Consider the following 13,616-nt stretch of genomic DNA (forward strand, 5'->3'; position numbering starts at 1 on the left):
TGATTCCTTGTAGTTTTAGGACAAAGGTCCCCATTTCTTTGTTGGCTATTAGGCAGGGGTGCCCCTTAGCAACTAGAGGTAACTCTCCAGTCCTCACACACAGCCTCCGGGTTTCAGAACTCTAGCAATGATTTTCCTTACACTTAATGGAATCACTGTAACTTTCCCTTCTGTTGCATCATTTCCACCTCCTTCTGTTGCATCTGATTCCAGCCAGAAAAAGTTCTTCTTTTTAGGGCTCTTATGATTAGATTGGGCCCACCTAAGTAATACAGGATAATTGCCCAGTCTTAAGGTCTATAACCTTAATTACACATGCAAAGGCTCTTTTCTCATGTACCGATAACCTATGACAGATTCCAGGTATTAAGTCATGGACATCTTTGGAGAGCCATTATTTGACCTACCACAAAAGGTATATCCACTTAAAATTGTTTCATAGATAGTAACTTTGTTATCTTTTCATGAATATTAGCATTACTGTGTGAATCAGATCTGATTATCAGCATGCATGCAGAAGACTTGGCAGGATCATTCTTTCTTCCCGAGCATCCCTGAGAGAAGAAAGAATGGTATATTGGTCTGCTGTTAACCTTTTCTTATTTTCCCAAGCTGACAGTACTTCAGGTGAAGAACGATATAGAATCAAAACATATAAAGCAAAACTACCAGAAATTCATAGAACTAATATCTTTAAAAATATAATAAGGGTGATTATTAATGCTTATTTAAAACACTATTGGTGCTTTTCTTTGAATAGTCTATCAAACATTTACAAGCACTACCAAATGTGACACAATAAAGGAAAACTCAACAAATCCTACAAAATAGAAATAGTAGATTCCAGATGAATAAGATGAAGAAAAAGGGAAGAATTACATGAAGAAGAAGAAAGAGGAGAAGGTAGAGAAGGAAGAGGAAAGAAAAGGAGAAAAAGAAAAAACATTTATTGATCACGTTCTATGTGCCAGGAACAGTTTTAAGTATACACTTTCATCCTCTAAAACCCAGTGAGGTAAGCACTGTTACTTTTAATTTATTGACCTATGATTAACATACAGTGTTCTATTCGTTCCAGGTGTACAATATAATGATTCAGTAATTCCATAGTCATTGCTCATCATATTAACTGTACTCTTGATTGCCATCCCCCTTCCCCCCACTCCCCCCACCGTTATTGTGTGGTTAAGGGAACTGGAACACAGGGGTATTAAGTGAAATGCCCAAGTGAAATTCACAAGCAGGAAGTGGTGGATCAAATTAAGGTGACCCAGAATTTGTCTTTTTTAACCACCACATTATGTTGAGCCTGAAAAAAAAATCTAGAAATTAATAATAACATAAATAAACAAAAAACCTATGTTTTGAATGTTTATGCCCCCCCCCCCATTCATATGCTGAAGCCCTAACCCTCAATGGGGCTATAATGGAGATCCGGCCTTTCAGGTTAAATGAGGTTATAAGGGTGGGGCCCTGACCTAGTAGAATTAGTGTCCTTGTAAGAAGAGACCCCAGAGAGCTCCCTTGCTCTCTTGTTTTCTCCACATGTACTACACACAAAAGAAAAACCATGGGAGCACAGAGATATGGTGGCCATCCGCCACCCAAGGCTAGAGCCTACACCAGATACCAATCCCACTGGCACCTTGATCTTCTATTTCCACTATCCAGAATGGTAAGAAAATTAATTTCTGTTGTTTAAGCCACTCAACCTGTGGTATTTTCTTATGGCAATCTAAGTGGTGAATATACACCACCACTTGGATATTTTAAAACTCTTTGCATTATGAGAAACCAAAACCAAAAGTACAGAACATTTTGAAAGTAATATGATTAAAATATACCTTATAAAAATGTATAAGATATGACCTTCATGAATATGTGGTTTTTTTGGCAATGGAATATATATTTCTTCTGGCAGTTGCCACCACTCCCATATTTTCAGCCAAGGACTTCTAATGAAATTGACCTCCACCATGACCCCAGAACTGGGCCCTAGTTGATCTAAACCCATCCATGCCTTGTGTTCTCTTGGCCACAGCAGTTGTTTCAAGGATATACATATGACCCAGTCAAAAACCCTAAGACCAAGAAGACGTTTGCTGACACTCGTGAGGTAAAAGCACACCTTCTTTTCTACAGGACTTGGGTAAAGTAGATATAAAGTGGATATAGACTAGAGTTGCTGTATCGGCCACCACTGGCAGCAAAAGAAAGTTCACATAAAGAAGTGAGCAGAGAAGCAGCAAAGAAAAACTAGGTTCTCTGAGAGGATTTTGAGCTGTCAGGATCCCTCGATGCAACACCACCCTTGGGACTTAACAGTTACATAAGCCAAAAAACAGGCTTTTTGCTTGGAACAGTTTGGGTTGGATTTTCTGTTACATTAAACCTAAAGAGCCCTAAATAATATAAAACCGAAGTTGTGCTCAGGGAAACTTCTGTGACTTTCTGACCAACTATTAGGCCATCAAACCTTTCATTCAGCTTTGGTTAAAGGTAAAGTGAAAAAGTAGAGGGCAGGGTTTTTACTGAGAGTAAGAGAAATGGTCCAATATGTGTCGGAAAGTGTAATTCACACAAGTATCACCCTTTGGTAAAATGGATGAAAACCTGAGTGATATTGATACGGTCTCTTTGGTCTTGAAAAATAAATACATACTTTTATTCAGAAGTCTAAACATTATGCTACTTATTATTGCTGAGTAATCATCGGCAAAATATAGATTCTAAAGATACAACTGAGTATTATTTATGTAATTCTTCACCCACAGGTAAAAGGTAAAGGTGACCTCAATGCCATAGCTATAATTGGATCAAATATACAACCCAAAATCAAACAAATGATTTTAGATTAAGAGAAAAAAAATTTTTAAATCTGAACGATATCCCCCGAAGTCTTGGTTTGATTGCCTAAGGGAATGTTTCATGGCAAGACATATTAAGAGCTTTAAGAATATTAACTCGGAAATATAAAACTCTGACATAAGAAATGCTATTTCAGAGCAAGATTTTGAGTGAATATTTTAAATGTAGACTTTGTAGAAATAACAGTAAGAGATGAGGAAATATATTTCCACTCATCATTCCCTATTTTAACTTTTGATAAGCTACAAAATAGAATAGGCCTTCACTGAGAAGTGCTAAATGTTCTTGGAATATTATCAATGTCTGTGGCTCTGTTCATCAGTTATTTTGTACATCAGGCATTTGCTAATTTCAGGCTTAAAGACATATGCTTAAAATTATAACAAGATGAATAAATACTCAAAACTAAGTTCATCTGACATTATTCTTAAATTTCTTTTTAATTTGAAGACCATTTTCAAGATTTCCATCTCCATGTTGCTCACTCTCTCTCTCTCTCTCTCTCTTTTTTTTTTTTTTTTTTTTTTTGCTTCAGGCAATCTCCATGTTAAGCAACTCAGAGCATATAAATTTAACTGGAAAAAGTTTCTTACATTCCCCAAAATTGCCGAAAATTGAAACTGCAAATTTCAATATGCATTTGCAAAGAAACTCATTTTTTATTATGAGCTGAAAAAGCTTGTCTCCTGAATGCTTGAGGCCACTCAGTCAACCTGCTTGCATAATTCAAATACTTGGAAACCCACAAATAATCTAAGGCCAAACTCCAACTGCAGAAAATAGCACAGGAAAATCCTTTTTTGCATATTTCCAATACCATATGGTGAATTGCATTTTCTGCTGGTGGAGAACATTTTAACTCTGATGAATTTGTAATTTTATCCAACTAATTAGTGGTAATTTTTTTAAACCATGCTGCCCTTTCTTTTAAGAGGAAAAAATTTTTCTATATCTTCCTACAGTGATTATCACTTTTACTTATGTGTGTAATTGTTATAGGGAAAGGAATTTAAAGCAGGCAGCAAATCAATATTCATGAAATAGGGATTGAAAAGGGTGGTGCAAAACCTGCTTTACCCTGTCTTAGAATCAGAATCCACAAGTTGGTGAAATATTTTCTGTTTGACATGTTGGTTGCATGTGGACTCAAATCTGTTTCATAGTCCAACTCTTGAGAGTTTAAATGTGGGGACAAATCAGGGTAGGTAATGTTTTTCTTTTTCACTTCTGCTCTATTCTGTCAGTCTGCAAGTTTTAACACATTCTTTGAAAACTAGTTTCCGGGATTTCTGCTGATGCCTTTCTGTTCTCTCAGCAAAGCCAGGACAGAGTACCTAAAGGGCACAATAGACAGGGTCCATCTGGTTAGTTCCTGGTTCAGTCTACTGAAACAGCCGCTAAAACCATTCCAGTCAGTTAGCAGCTCTTCGCCAGATCTTTGAAAATGCATTGATGTCACCACTGACTAGGCAACAAGCTTTCCTGAATAGTCTTCCCTTTCCTTACCCTGTCATCTTCTCTGGGGGGAGTGGTGGGCAGGGAGGAGGGGCTGCTGCTTCTTCAAGGGCACAGTGTCCTCATTCTTTGTGTCTTTCCTCATCAAAATTTGCTCTCAGTGAAAGGTCCATTACAAGTCCCTAATGTTTCCTGTGTTACCACTTAGCTTTTGGGTGGGAAAGCCTAGTCTCCCGTGAAAGGAATATCAGAAAGTGATGGGGAATTTTTCTCAGGAAAAAGCTCTTCAAGCTCTTCTTGGTGTTCTTGTAATCACTTATGGGCACAAAATCTAAACTGGATTAAGGCTGGCAGAGGCAGGCATATCATAATATTTACAGTAACACCTATTGAGGATGGAAACATAGTAGCACACATGGTACACTGTATAAGTGCCATTTTATCTACAGTAATCCTGACAGTAATCCTCATTTTACAGATGAGGAAACTTATAGGTGATGTCTTAATCTGTAAATTCTGTATCTAATATTTTGTCATTAAAAAATGGGTACAGGGTCTAAAAATCATTTAAGCCAAATTGACATGGATGTCTGACTGACACTTGAATATCAGTCACATACCATTTTGACGCTGCCTTTGCTGTTATGAAATGGTCCCATTCCCCTTGCCAGAGAATAGAGGTCAATTTTGGCTTTGTATATTAAGCAAGTCAGATTATGTCCCAAGCTCCAAATTTTTTATTTTCCCCAATTGACCTGCAGTAGCTTTCATGTATGGGTAAGGAAACCAGGGCTCAAAGAATCTAAATGACTTGCCCAAAAGGGTAGTGCTAGTAAATGTAGCAATAGGAGCCTATCTGCCCTACTCCAAAGCCTAGGGTGTAACCGCTACCTCTAAATAGGCTTGCGGCCTCTAGAAATTCTGTGTGCCTTTCCAGATTAAAAGTTAGAAATTGCCAGACAAAGGAAGAAAGAAAAAAAGAAAGAAAGAAAAAAAGAAGAAGAAGAAGAAGAAGAAAGAAATTGCCAGACTTTGCCAGACTCTGCTGACTTTTTAAAGTTTGTTTTGTTTCTGTTTTATTTTGTTTATTTGTTTTCTCCCAAATGAATTTATCTGTCTTTTTTTTCACATGGGTTGATACATGATACATGGAACAAACCTAAACTCCAGTAAAAAAAAATCTGCACAATTGTTCATGCAATCATCTCTTGCCATTGTATGTTGCTGTCTTTTCCCATAGCTTTTTAATAATATTTGGTGAAGATTTAACAACTATATCCTTGGCAAGGGATCCATCCAGTTTCATTTAAAAAAAAAAATGAAATTGGATGTTTATTGGCATAGAAAGCAGTATAGGTAAAACAAGAAAAAACAAAACAAAACAACAACAACAAAGACAAAGAGCGTGCATGCCACTGGTAGACACATGAAGTAAAATGGGGTATAAAAAAAAGTATAGAGTGGTAGAATCTGCCCTGGGAGGTAAGTCCCTTTATGAATAAGACAAACACAATAACTTTAAAGGGCCTTGACACTGATAAATTTCTTTTTCCTCCCGGGATATTCCCTGTGTATCCATAGCCCATTGCCCACAGCACACACCCCACTCTTAAGCTCCCCGCTCCCCATTGTACTTCTGTGCCCTCCAGAGCTCCAGCTCATCTACACATGACCACCATTTCCACACTGGGCAGACCAATGAGCCACTCCTCACAACTGCCTCAAAGTATTCCCTAACTTTTGCACATTCCCTAACTTTTCTTTCTTATCTATTTCAGAAAAAGGATTAGTCTCATATTTACTTAAATTGAATCTCTCTTTCTGTACTTTTTTTTTTTTTTTTTTTACTTTTTGATGAATGTTTATTGAGTATCTCTTATATGTGTCATGCTGGCCTGGGTCTCAAGTTCTGCAGTATCCTATGTCTGGCAGAGAGGTGGTTAGTAAAGAAGCTGAGAGCGAGGTCACCTCTTTGGCCTGAAATATTGAATGTGAAAATGTTCTGTAATCTATAAAGAGCTATATTATTGTGGCATCATCAGGACCATTTTTCCTTTTTCCATCTTTTCCTATTCTCTCCCTGCATTTCTTCTTTTCTTTTTCTTCCTTTTCTTTTTTATATTTCATTATAGAAATTGTAAAACATACACAAAAGGAGACAGGATAATATAAAGGAACCTTTAGAACCATTGTCACTCAACGCCAACACTTATCAGCCCATAGCCAATTTTATTTTTTTTTCTGTACCCTGGACCTAGTCCCCCATTTCCAAATTGTTTTAAAGTACATCTAGAACATTAGTCACACAGTTTCATTTATGGATAATCTAGTGTCTATCCCCAAATTAAATAGCTTAAATCATCATTGTTACTTAAAAAATTAACCATAATATCTTGTTATGAAATATTTAGGCAGTGATCAAATTTCCTGTTGTCTCTTCAAACATTTTTTTTCATTTGTGTGTCTGAATCAGGATCAAATAGTGTTCACACATTGAAATACGTCCTTTATGCCTCTTTCAATTTAGTTTCCTTCCATTGTTTTTTTCCTCCCTTCCCTTATAGTTTACTTTTGAAAAACTATAGTTTCCATAATCTAGAGTTTGCTGATTTTATCTAAAAGGTGTATCTTATAATATGTTCTTCTCTCCTCCACATTTCCCCTAAATTGGACAGTTGCATATAAAGGCTTAATTAGATTTCACTCTTTTTTTTTTTTTTTTTTTTTTTTTTTTTTTTGTGGCAAGACCACTGCATAGAGGGTGTGTATTCTTCAGGAAGGGATCATCTTTTGTGTCTCTTCTTATATGATGTTAGAAGCCATTGATGACCAATAACTAGATTGACTAAAGGTTGCAAAGTAGTACTATTCTATCATTCCTTTTTGTATTTATTAGCTAGAGTAAATCCATGAAGAAAAACTTTCCTACCAACAGCTATTTATTTGGTTTCCAAGTGACGTGGTTCACCAGTTATCAAAATAATTAGTTATATCCCTGGATACACCAATGATAACTAAGTAGGATTGTTTTTGGAGGAGTGGGAGTCAGGTTTATTGAGGTATAATTTACATACAGTGAAGTTCACACCTTTAATCATACTGTTCTATGAGTTTTGACAAATGCATGTAGTTATGTAATCACTTCTGCAATGAAAATATAGAATGTTTCCATCTTCCAAAAAATTCCTTTATGCCCTCCTGTAGTCAATACCTTCCATCTTCAGCCTCTGACAACTACTAATTTGTTTTCCATTTACATATTTTTGCCTTTTCCAGAATCTCATATAAATGGAATCATATATTATGTGGCCTTATGAGTCTTGCTTCTTTCATTTAATGTAATTCATTTGAAATTCATCCATATTGTTGAGTATCAGTCTATTCTTTTTTTCTTTTTTTTCTGAGTAGTATTCCATTCTATGGATATACCACAGTTTATCCATTCCCCAGGGAAGGAACTTAAATTGTTTCCAATTTTACATAAACATTCATGAACAAGTTTTTGGATGATCACAGCTTTTCATTTCTCTTGGTTCCATACCTGGAAGTGGGGTTGCTGGCACTTATGGTGAATACATGCTTAACTTTATAAGAAACTGCCAACCTGTTTGCTAAAGTGGCTGTGACATTTTATATTCACGCCAACAGGGTGTGAGAATTCCACCTGCTCTGCATCTTCAACAGCACTGTGTATGGTCAGATGTTTGTATTTTATTTTTTCCAATTTGTGTGTAAGGATTTCGTGTTGGGTTTTTGATTTACATTTCTCTAATGACTAAGTGTATTGAACATTATTTTTAATGTGCTTATTAACCATATGTGTATAGTTTTTTTTGAAATCCCTGTTCATGGATTTGGCCATTTTTTTTATTGTGTTTTGTTGTTGTTCATTTTCTTACTGAGTTTCAGAGTTACCTATATATTCTGCAGAAAAGCCTCGTATCAATATGAGTTGTGCAAATTTTGTCTCTTTATCTGGGGCTTGCCTTTTTACTTTCTTAGCAGTATCTGTTTTTTATAATAATTTTTTTATTATATAATGTTAGTCACCATACAGTACATCCCTGGTTTTTGATGTAAAGTTCGATGATTCCTTAGTTGCGTATAACACCCAGTTCACCATGCAATACGTACCCTCTTTACTACCTATCACCAGCCTATCCCATTCCCCCACCCCCTCCCCTCTGAAGCCCTCAATTTGTTTCTCAGAGTCCATAGTCTCTCATGTTAGCAGTATCTTTTGATGAGTCGATTTTTCACCTTTGATGAAGGCTAATTTTTTTTTTCTTTTATGGGTCATGCTTTTGTTGTTGTATCTAATAAATCTTTATCTTAGGTACACAGAGATTTTTCTCCTACTTTTCTTCTATGATGTTTATAGTTTTAATGTTTTAAATCTAGGTCTGTGATACCTGATATTTTATGGTAACGTTAATAGGATATATAATAAAGATCAAGGTTTATTTTTTGCATATGGTTGTCCAGTTTTTCTAGCACCATTTGGTACCCTTGATTTCATTCTGTTCCATCACCATTCCACAAATTAACATATTTATTTTACATTTACTACTTTATTATTCAATAGTTCATGAATGTTACAACAAAACTCTTCAAAAAATGTATCTATATCTCCTGTCACCATTTCCTCTTTTACTATTGTTTCCTAAATATATAATAGTCAACTAATATAGATGGTTATTGACAACAGCCACCTCTCTAATGGTACTGAGTTCCTTAAAGGCACATCACATAAAGTGTACATTCTATATGTGTATAGCCCCATATATTACTTTACACAGTATTCAGGAAAATATTGGTACATAAAAAATTGTGAAAAATACATGAAAAATTACAGCTTAACATAGTTATTATCATGAAAGTATAATAAAGTATAAATGTCGAGATTTTAGTTGATGGAGTCCAAAAGTATGTGCATTGTTTTCATATTTGAGATGGAAATTTCCTTTTAAATCAGAACTTAACTAGGAGAAAAATAACTTTCTGTGTAAGTATACTCAAGTAAAAATACTATGAGCAGTTATAAGTAATGATCTGGTTAGGCATAAATTTTTCACTTCTGTCACTTCTGGGTAATAGATACTCTCATTTCTCAAGGAAAAGCTATCAAAATATTTTTTTTATAAATTTCTCAAAAACATTTTTTGCCCAGCTTTATTTCAAAACTAAGTTCCTATGATAAATTCTCTAGCCCAGCATGAACTCAATGACTAATCAATCCTTGTTATTTTTCAGATTAAATGTGAATATCTGAGAGCAGCTATTCTGAAAACCTCCAATGGAACAAGGTAAAATTGAATATCTTATACTCATTTTTACCTGTTCTAAACAAATTTGTATATATATTATTATCAATTTCAAAGACTTCTTCTCTTCCATATAATTATTTTCTACTACCTGCGATGAAACTTGGAAAGTTTTTATTAGTGTTTTATGGCAAAACAATACAAGAACAGAAGGGATTTTTACAGTATGATAACTTTTAAATAATGGTCTGGGTATGACTGGATATGATTTGTTCCTCTACAGCAAGTACTATAAATTTCTCTGCCATTTGTTTAAATTAAATAACTATTGTATATCCCTATTCAAATATCCACATATACTTCATGCTGTAGGTCCTTAGATGTATTGTTAATAGTTTTATGGCAGTACAGCATTTAAATGTGATAAGGCTATCTAATAAACCACCTGAAATGAAACAACAAAAAAAGAAAGAAAACTTTATTCTAAGTAAGTATTTATTTTAGTGTCTGAGTATTTTTCAATCATATTTGGAGTATTGCCCCAAAATGCCTTTCTACAATAGACGGTTGTGTCTAAAATAGATCTTCATGTATATAATTTATTTCACAGTGACAAACATAATGTCCATGAATTAAACTCTCAACTGTACCATTTAACAACGTTTAAACTAAAACACCTATTTTTATTGCTATGATTTCATTGTCACCAAACAAAATCAGAACGTTGTAGAGACCAACGTACCAAACACAAAAATGACATTGGGGTGATTGCGATCTCATTAAGCTGAGAAAACAGACCCAAAACAGAAAAACACAGAGCAAGAAAAGGTAATAATACATGGTAGACCTTAAGACTGTCATAATTTCTAAAGAGGAAACTTGAGGAAATAACTCTTTCCTTAAGGAATATTTCTCATTTTTAAGTTGAATTTCCCTAAGTGCTGAATCCATACTATAGAAATCCCTGGAGAACTCAATTGCATCTTAGCTACCCAGCCAAGGACATTATTTGTCTATAGAGAATTCAACTAACCAGAGAAGATGGTGGGGGAAGAACAAAAGAATTCAAAAGCAGTACTCTCACAATGAAAATTCTCTAGAGACTATAAATCCCTCAACAAATACATAATAAATAAATTTATTTGGATTTATAAGACAGCTGCCAAGTAAGATTTGTCCTTTGTGTATCTTATAATCTAAACACTCCTACAATGGAAGTAACAGAAATATATATGTATATCAATGTAGAGTTCACATAATACCTTTCTTTTGCTTCACTTAATTTAATCTTCACGCTGTCCTTGTAACATGGGTATTATTACTTTATTATTACAAAGTGTTCCTACTTTGGATATGAAGAAAGTGGATGATTAAGTGTAAGGGGATGAGCTGAAGAAAGACAAAGAGACACAGAGAGATAAAGATACGGTGGTGGAGGGGTAGACCCAGGTAAGATTAATTTAAAGCCATATTTTGGAAAGTTATAATGTAAAGAGAATACCAAATATTTGCTTCTCCTATGGCTACATGCTGATTATATAAGCATATCTTCCAAGAAATGGAAATATTCCTTCAGTTCATAAATATAAGTAATTGCCGCTACTATGTTCCCAACTCGTTAAGTTTATTTTTAATAAACTTAATGCTCCTACTACCAATTCTATTTTAATTTTATGTTTGGTGGTATTCTTTCAAGTGGGGGTGGGGTTGATAGAAGAAAATAAAAGGAACATTATTGTGGTTTGACATCACCAAAAAAATGTATGTTTTTGTGTTAAGTGACTTATGGTGAGAAAAACAATATGCACTCAAGCCAAGGGAAAATTATTTCACTCTTTTTTATTTTTAGATTCTAGTGAATAAATATAATTTCAGTGAAATGAAATTGTGCAGTTGTGTTTAACAATTATGGCTTTGATAAGAAGGTGAGAAGAGACAAAAAAAATAGTCACTGAACAAAGAAACAAGCAAAAGAAAGTTTAAAGAAGGAAGTATTGAGACTCTGTATAGGGACTGTGAAGGTTCTGGGTAGAAATTGACTAAATTTATTCATTAGGCCTGAAGAGTCAAGAGAGCCAATAGACCATAACAGACTATGTACCTAGTCCTGTGCAAAGTGCTAGGGAATAAAGAAATGAGATATGGTTCCTAGTTTAGCAGACAACCATGTACATAAATGACTATAATAAATGAGATTCAATGAGTGAACCAATAAGCTAAGTTCTACAAAACAGTCATTCCATGTTCAATATATTAGAAGGTTAAGGATATCAGGCTCAGTGTTACAGTTGGACTTCTTTCATCAAGTTGGAAAAGACATACTGGAAATGTTTTGTATATTCATGTCTTGTTAAGACGTCCAGGTCAATCTCCTCTCTTGATGACCCCTCAAGGAAACATTACTTTGTACAACACTGAGCTATACCTTTTGGGCCTCAAAAATATTACAGGCTGTGGATAGAAATTGGCTGGTTAAATTGGAAAATAATAGGTGGTTTGAATTAGAAATTAACACCATATTCTGCTTTTTACTATAATTTTTTAAAAGCACTACTAGGTTAATTTTGCTTTTGCAATTCGCATTTGCTTTTGCAAATGGTCATCTCTACAATCAACAGGAAGCGTAAGATTTGATAACTGTTGGAACAGGAATGCCTCAGGCAATGGGACACTATGCAAGCAATGTCACTGCTGTTGGAAACTCTTGAGACTAGATGACAGAAGTTGTAATCCTTCTTGAGGACCAGTCTTTGAGACCTGGAGATTCCAGGTCTTTGGAACAACTCTACTCACTCCTCTTTGACATTATTATACACCAAATCTTGCCTTCCCTTCTTTGGTTAAGGTTTCTTCTTTTTCTTCCCTCCTACTCCAAGAAGATTGAAAACATGTTACTTTGTTTCTGCTATGTGAATAGATATACTCATTTGTATGGGGAAGAGTTTTGGAACCTTTACTTCCAGACTGGAAAATAAGTTTCTAGCCAGGTTAATACAGCTAGTGTCAGGAAACCAGGCATTAAGGAAATTTCCATGGAGACACAAGTAATCAGGAAATTGTTGCATGTTTGTAAATGGAGCGAGAGAGGGAATACTAATACAAAAACTGGATTATGGAGTTATTATTATGTGATAATTGTGGTATGGTATTGTATTATGTGGCAATCGTAATCATGGAAATTTAAGTATAAACTCTCTATGCTGTACAAAAAAACAGGATCACATCTGAATAGTGAGGTCATATCCTGTACAGCATCTTGAAAGTAAGGCAGTTCTCTCAGGCAGGAACCCAGACCTGAAAGGGAAGGCCCAAGTAACAGAGAATAGTCTTGTTTTCTCTTAGCTTTGACCAGGAAGCTGCCAAGACCTTTTGAAAAGAGTTCCTGTGTAATACATACAAATGTTGTCCTCTAAAAGTTGGAATTAATAAAGGCAATCTTTTTTTTTAATCAAATTAGAGTCCCCTAGTCGTGACTAAAGAGATGCTTTCCTAGTCACTCCATGTTCTGAGAGCATCTACAAAAGATTAGCACAGCTGTGAATGATGAATTTGAGAATGCAGATGAGAAAAAATTACAGAAGTGGAAGGGAAAAGACAAAACCTAGTTGCTCTTTTCTTCTATGCTCCAAAGTATATTTAACTTATCTCTAGTGTTTTCATACAGAAACTATTTCATTCATAATTCGTGTGCATGTTTCTCTTCCTTATCAGAACGTAACTTCTAGAGGGCAGCTATGCAGAGTTCCTGGCACAGGGCCCAGCACTTGGAAGACTCTCAGTAGCTGTTAATGAATGAATAAACAGTACCTGAAACCACAGCAACCTCCTTTCTGTTTATGGATGAAATCAATTCACGTATTTTCAAACTAGTGATTATTTGCATTACTGCCATTGTGTTAAAGTAGAAAATAAATGTGGTCGAGGGTATAAGATTAACAGGTAGGCAGAGATCTGATACTATAAAGAGAACTGATAACTCCCCTGTTTGTTAAAATTCCCATAAAGGTAGAGGAACTTAAATAGTTTAAG

This window comes from Ursus americanus, chromosome 16, assembly GCF_024610735.1.
Source record: "Ursus americanus isolate L20-20 chromosome 16, mUrsAme1.1.p, whole genome shotgun sequence".
Taxonomy (NCBI): domain Eukaryota; kingdom Metazoa; phylum Chordata; class Mammalia; order Carnivora; family Ursidae; genus Ursus; species Ursus americanus.